The 8,213-nt window shown below is 41.1% G+C and overlaps 1 long non-coding RNA gene across 2 annotated transcripts; it reads right to left on the bottom strand.

Annotated features, from left to right (window-relative positions):
* Positions 1-11: 11 nt before the first annotated feature.
* Positions 12-3,036, bottom strand: LOC120866485. 2 transcript variants are annotated; one of them, XR_005721667.1, is made up of 2 exons: positions 495-3,036; positions 12-237 (listed from the first exon to the last, which is right to left on the bottom strand). It is a non-coding gene; the product is annotated as an uncharacterized LOC120866485 (long non-coding RNA). The 2 variants fall into 2 exon arrangements; XR_005721668.1 differs by having other exon boundaries at positions 597-3,036.
* Between the last annotated feature and the right edge of the window lie 5,177 nt (positions 3,037-8,213).

Genomic DNA, 8,213 nt, shown 5'->3' with positions numbered 1-8,213 from the left:
TAAAGAGAAAGTATAGACACGAAATTGTTTTGGTTCTTTAGTACAGTCTGCTTTTCACACTCCCCAACCCCCCCCCCCCAACAAAAATCGAACATCTGGTTGGACAGCGTCAGATGTCACTGAGGTGACCCCAGCCTCTGTTTGCAGTTCCAAGTCTTCCGTGTAGGCGTCACTACTACTGGAGCTTCGCATGATGATGCCCTGAACGTATTCTATCCATTCCTCACATAGAGGTAGCTATTGGGAATAGCAGAGACAGGCTATTATTAAACAATTGCCTCCAGTCCTGTAAGTCTCCTGTGGCAGGAAATGAGGGGGCAGGCTCTGTCAAGTTTTTTATGAATTCTGGTTTAAAAAAAAAAACCCTCAGTCACATTATTTCAAGACTTCAACATCTTTCATAACTGACTCTCTTACCCACCCACCCCACCCCCCATTTATTCCTAAGTCACATTCTAATCAAGGTCACCATCTCCAGTTTCCCCCATACATACACGATAAAAATAATACGGTTGTGGAATTTGACTGGTAAAAGAAACTGAAGAGGCACAGTAATCTGACAGTCTGTTTCTTTTCCATCCACTACACATGTATACCCGCTGCCCACTCTCCTCTCCTCAGTCACCAGAATGAAGGGGCTGGCAAACCTTGGTCTGGTTTCTTTTAGAGCTGATTCCCTACTGGAAGTCTTGGGGACAAATGAGAAGTTCTGCAGTTTCAGTCAGTGGCAGAAGCAGGTAACACATCAGGGAACCAGTCAGCCTAGGACAGGAGGGGACAGAAAATGATGAACAGTTTCTGATTACACTCCAGCTAAATTGCTACAGTGGCCCTTTATGTCTGCTAAAAAATGTCCTTTAGTCTCTTTTGCAAAGAGAAATAAATGGTTCTGGAAGCCTTAAAGCTTATATATACATATAAGATAAGGAAAGAACCAAGATGTAAACCTAAGAAATTAACTAGGTAAACTAAAACCTTTTGGCTCTGACCTGAGACACTGCACATTATTTTGTTTTCATTCAGTGAATGCAGGTCTCTGCTTCTTTCCTGTCTTAACACACAGACTTCAAGGTCTCTGTAATACATCTCTCCTCAGTGTTTCTCCTCCCCTGTACAGGCTCTCCTACTTTGCTGCCTTTCAAACTGTGCTGAAAATGAAGCTTCAGGATTCTAAGACTGGCACTGGATGAAGACCATTTTTCTAATGACAATGTTGCTGGACTCTCTTGAACTTCTTTCCCCAGAATCTAGAAAACCCTTTTTAGCAATCCTTCTCAAAAACCTCTGGAAAGGGGGTTCCCCACTACCACAAAGTAGACGTCAAGTGAAAACCGTCTAGTTCTCATTACTGAAGAGCGGGATTCAGAAGTATCACTTTTCCTGACGTAAATGGCTCATTTTTCTATCCATGAGATGAAACCAGAATTCCCAATTGCTCCGATTTTTCTTTCCCCTTAAAAAGAAAAATGAACAATCTTTTAAATTCGGATGAAATGTTAAATCTTAGGCTATTTTCCAAAGAAACTATCCAAAAATTTGGAACGAGTACTCAAAAACAATCAGCTCCAACTGTTTTGAGGAATATAATGAAATTAGGAAGATCAAAGATTCCATCCTTAGGACAAATAGAATCTTTAACTACAAACAAAATGAACCCCTCTCCTCAAGCCTGCTTCCACAGACTATAGTGGGGCCCAATCAAAACACAGCAATGTCTAAAGATAATAAATTCATCTTGATTATTGTAAACAACTTTCAGTGAGTGCATCAGCTGACCTATTCAGTGACCTATTAAGATTAGCGGTGTTACATCCAGATATGATGAATAACTGAAATGTCTTGTGTCTAAGACAAAGGAAAAAAACATGTGCCTACATCCACCTGAATAAAATTCAGATTCCCTTCCCACCTTGTTCAGGTTCTTTCCCACCTTCTCTGCCCCAGTGTGTATGACCTGTAACTTAATCTTTCAGGGCCTCAATTTCTTCATCTGGAAAATGAGAACAAAGTAAATACCTACCTCACAGATAGGACTGTGGATAAAAGAGAAATGGAGACTAAAGGAGAAATGTGTATAAAAAGCTTAGAACATTCCCTGGAATATAACAGGTGCTAAGAAGGTATTTTTATTGGTGCTATCGAATGGTTCTAGATGAAGTCTAGGGCTGGGAATTCTGCATAAGAGCCCTGAACCAGTTCTTACTTTCTCTCAGAGTAACAAGTTTTTCCCTGTGCCCCACCCACCCCTCCCTCCAAGAGCCCTAAGGTAAACAGCCCAAAGGCTAATGACGCATGACAAAGGAAGAGACCTATTAAGATTAGCATTTCCAAAGACAACTTTTAGCAAACATTAGAAAGTAACACCAGTCAAATCCAAAACTTTTCATAGAGACCACCTACTTAGGAGCAGCTTCAAACTGGCAGTTAAGAACTAATGCTTCAAGTAAGAAAGCTGGAGCTAACAGATCTACTCGTAAAAATCAAGACTGCAATATTTACCAAAAATATCAGCTAGAGAAATGATACCCTTAACAGCCTCAATGCAACTGAAGAGAAAGGACACATACTCTACCAGACCAAACCAAAGGTAACCACCACCACACTAACACCTCCCGTCTCCACCCTGCCCCCCCCCCCCCACAAGACACAAAAACAAAAACAACCAAGCTTTTCTGAGAAGAAAGCAGAAGTTAATCTGCCCTTCCCACCTCCCCACACTAAGGGCTTTAAGCCAACTGCCTGTGGCCCATGTGGTCAGAAGTTGGGTTTGTGTTTCAATTCTACCACCTAAAGTGTCATCACTAGTTATTTCTGTCTTAACTGGTAAGGTGAGGAAGGGGAAACAACAAAGACTTTCCCCCCCCCTAAATACCTACTTAAATCCCTTAACAGCTGGAACATAGTCACGGGGAACAAAGGGACAGGGAACAAATCTACCCATTTCCCTAGTAGTTGAGGGTCCTGAAATACTCATTTGTTTCTAAGGGCCACATGCCCCAGATACCCAAAACCTACCCAAAGCCATGGTAACACATTTATCACCTTTCACTCTTTCTGAAACAAGCTGCTACAAACCATGCTTAACCCGTCAGTTCCACCCATAAAACATGTGAGTAGAAACACCTTCCATTTTACAACTCCTGAATGGCTGACAGAGAACATACAACAAATAGCAAGCAAAACAGCACAGACACAAGAAGGAAAGAAACTAAGACAGGTCAAAAATACACCAAGTAAGAAACTTAATACAACTGGAAACATACTCTCAGGCACCAGCATTTCTCCTTTGGACACCTGTTCCTCCCTGCCCTCAGATGCCCCAATCCCAGGGTGATGGCTGAGCTTGAAAAAAGTTGACAGGTCACGCAAACTTTGTGGGCCTGAACCAATCTAGCAAGCTTAGTTCAGTGACATCATGCTAATAGTCAAAAACATAAATCCTTACATAAGCAGGTACTCTGGTACAAAGGAAAAGCTCTTTCCAGTGGTATAGCCTCCACCCAATATATTCCACTGGTTAAAACAGGAATATGACGACACTACACACATTGTGCTAGCAGTCATCTATCTCCATTACCAAAAAAATGATCTATTTGCAAAAAAATAAAAAATTTAAAAATGGTGCTTGTTAATGCCTGTCCAGATGCTCTTGTGAAGACTGGGGCAGAGCAAGAACATACATACTGAGTAAACACTCTTTACCCAAATTCCAACAGAAACATGTCAATTTCGTCTTCATCTCAGACTCCATATAGGATTCTGTTTGTCTTAGTCTTCAAAGAGTTACCATGTTAATACATTGTAGATCTTATATTATGACCCCCCCTTTCTGAATTGGCGCTCCTTCCTCTTCCTTTCATTGGCCTAGATTAAAAAAAGCCTCACTGGGTCAATCTGATCTTCAACGGAGGATCCCTCTATTCTTCATCGTGAAAAGAAACAGGAAATAATGACACAGGTTTTGAGTATGTTCACTGAGTGAGGGACATGAGCAGTGGTGACCTAAGACACTGATGTGGCATCACAAAACTTAGACTAAGCTTTGGATAGGTTGCTCCACTCCTGACAGCAATGCCGAGATGGCAACATGAGGCCAGAACAGCGTGAGGTCTGGCACAAGCTCCAGGATTTCCTTCTTTAAGGATGTTTCTTGACTCTGAGAAATCTCTGAACTATTACAGAAGCTGCCTAAAGTTCTACAGTCAGTCATCTGACCCAGTATATAAGCAGGTGCAGGGAACCTGGCAAGCTGGTTTTTAAACTCTACAGAGACAACAGTTGTACTCAGCATTTAATCCTTAAGTTGTGTACTAAAACCTAAAGCTTACCTACTATCTACTAATACTATGTGAAGCATTTCACCCTTGATTTCCTGAACTGTGGCACAAGCTCTTTGCTAGACCTGAAGAGGACAATTCCTAGAGGGCAGGATAGATTCTGACTTGGTGAAGAATTTACTATGATACACAGGGAAAATGGATCAGATTCAGAGAATCTAGATGTTTCCTCTGAAGTAATTTTAGTCTCCAAAACAAAGCACACAAAGCTCTGCTCAACTAGCTGACAGAAGTTAATTAGCCTTTTACCCCCAGGCCTGACCCTGTCCTCTGCAAGCTGTTTTACTGACCTCACATTAAGTCCCTCCCCAACTTCCTAGCTCCCAGCTGTTTCCTCTTATTTTTCCAGCTTCCTCGTGCCTCACCCACCCCACAACCTCTCATTTCACTTTCTCTCCCCCTTCCTGCCCTTTTATTCAGCAGTGAATGCTGACAGCAGATGGCAAGCACTCAATTTCAAGCCAGCGAAAATGTGTCCAAAGCATCAGGTAAAAGGCAGTCCCAGAAATAAGAATCCTGGGGGTTGCAATACAAACACACTCTGTCTCTCACTGATTTATTCTTTAGACGGGAAAGGCATATGTTTATTCTTCACATATGGAAGAATTACCCTCAGACAAATTTATTAAAACTAAATTAGATAACTAGTTTTGCTTAGTTAATGTTTCTCAGGGACAAGAGGATTTTTTTTTGTTTGTTTGCATTAGAATTGATAAATTTTATCCCTAACTTATCCAGGACCTACACAGTACATTTAGCAAAACTCATGAAGCCTTAGGTAGTCCCCACATATGTTCTATACGCATTCATTTAGCTAAAGATCAGTTACTTTGATCACTTAAGCAAAGCTTATGGAAGGTTCAAGTTCATACAATCTGTGATTAGCTTTCTCCCCACAGAAGAGCTGAAAAAACTGAAAGGAAACCTCGGTTAGCTAAAGATCAGTTACTCTGATCACTTAAGCAAAGCTTATGGAAGGTTCAAGTTCATACAATCTGTGTTTAGCTTTCTCCCCACAGAAGAGCTGAAAAAACTGAAAGGAATCCTCGACTGCTAGAGGGAGGTTTGGGATTTGTTCCACAGTGATCTTAAAACCACAGGAATTTGGGGATGGAAATGTACCTGAGAAAACAGGAAAGGGAGAGGGAAAAGGCACCCCAAGACTACAGCTTCAATCAGTAAAGTTTAAGTCTCTCCCATGGTTCTAAGAACCCTGGTAAACACCTAGTCCTAGAGATACTGCATGGATGCTATCTAAAGATAATCAGCCCAGCTTCAGCCCAAAATTCAGGCTGTGCTATCTCCAACCTAGAATGATATATTCTAGGTTTTGAAAGGCTAGCCAAGACACCCTAGGTACTAACTTTTCAGTTCATAATGGATTGGACAAAACAAAGACCTCCTAATGTGGATTCTCTCCTTAGAAAAATGGCTCATGTGTAGAACTATGCCATAACTATCATCCTTTTTCAGTAAGCAGATATTTATGAAGCATCTATTTAAGGCCAGGAACTGTACTAGTCAGTCACTGGAATATGTTTAAGAATCTCCAATAGAGAAATCAAAACTTGAAATAATTATAGACTAGTTAAATGTTTATACAAAATGATTATAAGAGCATTGGGAAGAAAACAAAATATTAAAGGGCCTACTTGTCGTGCTAAATGAGACTTCATTGGTTCTCACGTAACTGACAGCTTTGACACTGGGCTGTCATCTAGGGTTGAATATCACAACTAATGCCTAATAGGCTGTACGCTCAGGACCAAGTATAACGCAGACTGTTGCAAACTGCAAAGTCATCACACGTTGCTTTTAAAGCTGATAAAGCAATTCAATACGGTTTTGTGTATCAGATCTATCTTGCTAATAAGAATTTAAGTGTACACTTAGCTAACAAAACAAGTGCATGTTTACATTTACCCATTCTCAGGATCTTTTTCGTGCTACTATCCTCTGAGACTGTAGCCTGTTAAGAGTAGCTAGCCAGGCTCTGGTCATTGTCTGATCTGCTTTCTGCGGGGCCAGTGTGACCAGAAGGGGTCAAAAGAGGGCAAGGGCTTCTCTGATGTTGGCTGTGCACTGCACACTGGAAAGCCAGGGAGCTAAGTACCCCACTTTGTACTGCTGGGCTCTGGGCGATGGTCACTGTGACAAGATGAACACTTTGAAACAGCCCCATCAACCTGGCGAAGAACGTGGATCAAAGACAGCACCATGGGGCACCCTGGTGGCATCAAGTGGGTATTACAGATAGTGATCACTTGGGTCAAAGACTTCTTTCCCCCCAACCTCTCCACTGGAAAAAGGCCGGTTTTTAAAAAAGCAATATAGTAATAAAATAAACAAGAGCTTGTCACTAGAAGACATAGACTCAAGTTCTGTCACTTTTACATCTTCGAGTTCATTTCCTCCAACTCCAAAATAAGGCTAGAAACATTGGAGAATTGAGTCAAAGCACTCAAAAAAAAAAAAAAACACCACCAGCTACTACTTCCACTAAGTATTTGTCCTATGTCCTTGCATTTTCCCCTCTAACTTCTCCACTAAGAAGGTAGAAAATGGCACAAACTCTTGAAGTAACTACTTTGGAAATAAGCCCAATCTGACTGGAGGACCACACTACATATAAGATCTAAGCTATGCAGTTCACCTGCTGAGGATTTCATGACCGTACTTATACATAAACAGTAAGGTCAGTGTTGTGCACCAAGCATCTTAGAAAAAGTGTCAGAAAGTTATTAATACAGATTTTGGTCTCTAGGAGTTTACCATGTAGCTGGAGGAAATCAAAACATACATGAAATCAGACAACCGTGTAAGGGCAACATGCAGGTGTGCATATTACGTGACACTATGCTGAAGCAAAGCAAAGCAGAAATACAGTGCAATTAGTGCGAGAATGCTTTAGTCTTTGGCAGATCATGAAGGGAAGTTTTCAAAGGCAAAAGTAACGTGAGTGCTTTTAAGATTTGTGTTTCCAGAGTCCATGGCTTTGAGAACTGCTTATGCTAGCTGATCCTCTATCAGCCTAAGGATCAGGGTCAGGGTCCTGGAGTAATGTTAAGATCCCCAAGCCAGTAAATATACTACCCAGTTTCTTCATTCTATCTATAAATCTCTTTATGGATAACTACTAATAAAAAAGAACCAAAATAATTCAATCCTAATGAGAAAACTGTAGAAACTCATTGAGACAGGATTACTAAATTCAGAACGAATTTAAGGCTTCTTCTCTAAGAATTATGCTTAATAATGGAAAATCCAGGAGAAAGCAGGGAGACCTGGGTTTGGAAGATCCTCTGGAGAAGGGAAAGGTTACCTACTCCAGTATTCTGGCCTGGAGAATTCCATGGACTATACAGTCCATGGGGTCACAAAGAGTCAGACACAACTGACTTTCACTTTGGGAGAAAGCAAGAGAGGGAACCCCTCTGCTCCTTTAGGAGACACCACCACCAATTCTAGAGGATCTGCACTGCATCTTGCAACAAAACAACTTTTTTACTTTCCAAGACTGATTTGGGGGACAGTGCTTGTTTTTACAGTTATATGTGGCTTAAGCTAGCATTTAAATTAGTTGACCCTGGAACACAGGCTTGACTATGCAGGTCCACTTGTGTGCTTGTTCTTTTCAGTACTACACAACCTATGGTTGGTTCAATCTGCAGATGCATTAACTGCAGATATAGAAGGCTGCCTGTAGTTATTTTTACACTGTGTGGCAGATCAGCACCTCTAACATGAATGGTCAACATTAATTTGCACTTCCTATTTTCACAGCTGAGAAATTATTTGATGCAATGTTAGGGCTACCACTTTCTCCAATAATCTACCCAACCAATAGTTTGAGGACTAGGTTTCTCTACCATTTTG

Source organism: Oryx dammah, unplaced genomic scaffold, assembly GCF_014754425.2.
Source record: "Oryx dammah isolate SB20612 unplaced genomic scaffold, SCBI_Odam_1.1 HiC_scaffold_8, whole genome shotgun sequence".
Taxonomy (NCBI): domain Eukaryota; kingdom Metazoa; phylum Chordata; class Mammalia; order Artiodactyla; family Bovidae; genus Oryx; species Oryx dammah.
This window is presented reverse-complemented; position numbering and strand designations above follow the sequence as displayed.